Raw genomic sequence first — 4,434 nt, 5'->3', positions numbered from 1 at the left:
GAAACCTGCCAAGAACAGAATTTCTGATGTAGGTGCTGGCTCCAGACCAGCCCTGCTGCCACAGACAGACTGCCGCCACCCTTCTGTAATTTGCTTCTTTTTTGCTACATGTCAGGCTTCAGAAGGTGCTGATTACAATTACGTAGTTGATGAGCTTCCTAATCCAGTGTCTAATTTCACCTGCATGTTGAATTTTTAATCTTTAATCTGGTAAAGATTCTTATATCAATAGCTGGACTATACCCTCTGCACCAGGACAATCTGTGTGGAAAAAATATTATCAAAACTAAGTGCACTAGACTGGAGTTCTTTCTGGCTTGGGGTTTTTCTTGTTTGGTTGTTTTTTTACTAAGTTGTAAAACAAGACTTGGCTTTATCCCAAAGCAATTAATTTATTCCATTAGCTGAAGAAAAATAAAAATAAAAACATCTGATCTATTCAGTGTTATACATAACTTTATTTAGTTGATGGATATAGCCTGAGTAGATCAATCTGAAGAAATATGTTTGCTGCATGTACTTACTGAGTGAAATTAAATCTACAACACCCAGAAGGTTAATCTCTATATCCTTACTAGAAGCTTCAGTGACCTTCATTACAATCTTCTGAGTGTATTACATCAGGAAATACTTCTGAGTGTATTACATCATGCAAATTCAGTTGGTATGTTGTATTTCTCTAAAATCTCACTGGCCATCAGGGACTAATAGACCAATAATTTAAATATGAGGTTGCATTTTTTTTTTGTTAAGGCATATGGTTAACATGGGATCACATCCCTGCCAGGTTGTCTAAAAGGGGAGGTATGCTCGACTCTCCTTAAATAGCAAAAAACTGCCATATTCTAGTCCACACTCTCCTTCCTCCCCTCTTATTTTTACTAGGCAGCCAGACAAGCTACAGGTGTGAGATGTGGTCATTACTCACTAGAACTTTAAAATGGATCCATTGCTGGGTTTAAAGAAAAATCTTCTCTCCCTAGGCTTTCTCTGAGCTGCTAGCTCCTATAATGAACTGTGGCTAGGGAGACCCTTAAGTGAGATAAACCAGAGAAAATGTATAGCACCACGGTGAGGGTATATGTATTCACACAACCCAAACTAAGCAGGGGCAGGACAGCTTAGCAGCTGGATTGAAAATCCAAGGGAACTCTCCTGCACACAGGTCTTGGCTGCCTATGGCTGTTACAGATCCTGGAGCACTTTTCAACGAACATCTAAGCTTTGGACAGGGTACTTACACTCTCTGCCTGGTTAACCCCCCACCCTTGGAAATCTGAGCAGCCCCCAGCTCTCTACCCTCTGCTCTGAAGCACTGGATTTCAGCTGGTGCGTGTTGCTCAGCTCCCTGCCGGAGGCGGTGCTGCGCTGGTTGGGGAAGAGATCCCTGCGTGCTGCCTCGACAGTGTGTGAGATGGTTTGAAACCTGTTGGAGTAAAAGATGTTGCAAAACCAAGAATGGTTACAATACTGTTACTCCAGGAGAGGCCTTAATGCCATGAGTGAGCAGTGGGGCAGTGAAGCAGGGAGCATTTTAGAAGAATCTGTCTGCTGGGGTACCTCTAGGAACACAGCTCTGAAGAAATGCCTAAAGGAGACAGACACAGAAGTCGTTTGAGGGCAGCTTTGGAAAGTCAGAACTCTTCTGTACTTACCCCACCTTAGCAAGGGCTAAAGGCTAATTTCTTCAAGGACTCCCCTGAAGAAAAGTAAGCAAAGCGCTATTCCCGTTAAAGAGAGATAATGCCATTTATCTACATCGTTGGCCTATTGTCACAATAAGCAGATAAGGTTTGCAAGGCACACGTGAAGCTCCAATAAGCACTAATTAAACATTTTTCTCTGTCATCCTGTTTCCCATAGACGGCAATAAAGTTTCTACACTACCTGTTTTAGTAGCTAATTAAAGCTATGAGTTGCCTCTACACGGCAGCTTAGACATATTTATTCGCTAGCACAGGGAGAGCTACCCCTGGATATGTAACAGCAAACAAAACCTTTTGGCAGAGCTCTTCCTCTCCGGGCGGCGGGGAGGGAGCGCGATGCCGCGGGCGCTCACGGGGGTGGCCGGGGGGACTCACCTGCCCCGCGGGGACCCGCCCGCTGCTGCCGGGGGTGTCCCTGCCCGCCGGGGCCCCTCCCCAGCGCGCCCGGCCCCGAAGTTTGGCCAGGAAACTTTGTGTGCAGGCGCCGCTGCGGAAGCGCCTCCCGGGAGCGGCGGGCAGGTGAGGGGCTGCGGCCGGGCTCCCACCTGGGACGAGCGGGAGGGCGGGCGAGCCTGCGGCCGGATCTCCGCCGGCACCGCCCGGCCCCGCGGCGGAGGAGCCGGGGGCGGCGGCGCGGCCGTCCCGGTGCGCTCAGCGCGGACCGGCCCTGGGGGATGAGGATCAGCCCCGGCCCCCGGCGTGTCCGTGGAGAGGGGTTCCATCTCCGGGAGCGGCCCCAGAAGTTGAGGGGATCGCAGAGCCCCCGCTGCGGCGCCGCGCACCGAGCAACTTTTCTGCTGACTCCCTGCACACACACACACACCCCCCTCCTCCGTCGCACGCCGGGAATCGGGAATTCGTGGCACGTCTCCAAAATAACAAAAAAAATGGACTGGTATTTTGCCTCTGCGTTTTCTAGCAGAAGAGTGAATGGCTGGGGTAGGCTGCGAGTCTTGGCGTGCTGATAGCCCCTCGGTTCACTGCAGTCCGTAAACAAGACTTTCATTTCAACAGTTTGAAAGAGGGAAAATCTGGCTTTGACACAGTGCTTTTGCTGATGTTCCTTATCCTGACAGTGGGAGGATATAATATCCTCCTATCCCACGTGTAATCCTGTTAGAAGACTGAGAGCCATCAAGTTGCTGTCTTGTGAGCAGTGTTTTTGTTTAACTTCCCAAAATCCAGGTGACTTCCATGGGACTGCCTGCTGACCCCCAGGAGTGCTTCAGACAGGTAAGAGCCAAGCATGCCAGAATTGCCTTTTTCTGCTGAGGTCCCTCAGTCCTGACTGGGAAATGTTACTGAGAATAACAATGATTTTTCCTTTTTTGAAGCAAGATGTCCAGCAGCTGTAGGATCAAACCCTTAAAACCGAATATCCTGGTGAACTGGTGAAGTTCCAGACCTGATGCTTTCAGTGTCTTCTCTGTTCTCTGTAAGTAACCAAAACTTTCCATGACACTCATGTGTCAACCTGCATGCACGTGGGTAGGACAACTTGGCATTTATCTGTTCTTAACCCAAGCATAACTTTTGTTTGTCTAAAACTGTAGCTTTATATTAATCTGCAGGTGTCTGAGGCAAGTTGCTATGTGCATTAAGCCAACATGGTTTGAAGTTTAGCAGGATTTATGGCTGAGGAGCAGGACCAGCTAAATGGTGTGCGTGTTCTCAGAAACAGAATCTAACTTACGCCCATTGTTTCATTAAATGGATTTTTTTTCTTTGGAAATATATCAAAAGGATAATGAGGAACTACTGATGTTAATAGATTAAAATGACAAAATCAAATGCAAACCATATTTTCTTTGCCATGTTATTAATTTTGTATGGTATGTTGTATGCTATAAAGTGGATTTAAAACAAAATGTAATTGCTATAACAACATTGTGGTCTGCTATATAACAAGGAAGAGTGAAGTTGAAAAATGTTAAATATGTACAAGCTGACTGGGAGGGAAGTTACTTTGGTGATGTTGATGTTTGGAATTTCCTTACTGCTATTAAAATTTCAAAATTTTAAGCTCTATTTTTAAAGAGGCTTTATTGTTTCATAATTGGCAGTGGGTGAGTGAAGAATACTCACTTTGATAAAAGCAGGTCTCTCCTTTGAAGAGAAATCCCTATATATTTCATAAAAAAATATTTCATTATTAGTGTCTTATGAAACTCTTGCAGAATTCTCTTAACTTGATTTGCAGTGTTGGTAGGTAGTAATCTTCTGTTATTGCTGGTAATAAAAGTTGTGCGGGCCAGATGGTGTCCTCAATTATACTTTTACACAGCCTTCTTATAAGCAACTCTTCAGGTGAAGAAGTTGCTGAGGTGTCAGCAGGACTGATGTAACAGTGGGCCTGTATGCTGTCTATATACCCCTATTAAATTCCTATGGACAGGAAAAACTCCCTTACCGGGAATTCTGATTTGGATGGGATTTTGTTTTTTGTTTTTGTTTATCTGGGGGGGTGTTTGGTGAGGAGTTGGTTGGTTCAGTTTTTTAATTTTTACAAAGTTTCTCAGCACCACTCTTTGACTGTCTTGGTCTGCTTGCTCCCTTAATTCAAATTTCCATAAGGCCTTTGACTTCACCCAGCCATAACACTCAGCGTAACTTGCTGGAGATAGGAAATGGCAAATACTGCACGTTTCTTTCTAGCAACCACTGTAATAAACTAGAACAAAAAGTAGTACTGGCTGATATGAGGAACTGTGCAAGCATTGTTAAAAGC

At 45.4% G+C, this 4,434-nt stretch overlaps 1 protein-coding gene across 7 annotated transcripts in view; it reads left to right on the top strand.

The window, feature by feature from the left end:
* CHST9 (carbohydrate sulfotransferase 9) overlaps positions 1-4,434 on the top strand; it is a 93,375-nt gene that overhangs the window by 5,120 nt on the left and 83,821 nt on the right. For 2 of the 7 annotated variants that reach the window (XM_064435805.1, XM_064435797.1), the window contains exons 2-3: positions 2,892-2,939; positions 3,041-3,141. The gene's annotated coding sequence lies outside the window, so the exon portion shown is untranslated. Of the gene's footprint in view, positions 1-2,152; positions 2,226-2,377; positions 2,940-3,040; positions 3,142-4,434 lie in introns of those variants that run through there. The other 5 variants (XM_064435790.1, XM_064435808.1, XM_064435816.1 and 2 more) reach the window with 5 other exon arrangements.

Source organism: Passer domesticus, chromosome 1 (genome assembly GCF_036417665.1).
Source record: "Passer domesticus isolate bPasDom1 chromosome 1, bPasDom1.hap1, whole genome shotgun sequence".
NCBI lineage: Eukaryota > Metazoa > Chordata > Aves > Passeriformes > Passeridae > Passer > Passer domesticus.
This window is presented reverse-complemented; position numbering and strand designations above follow the sequence as displayed.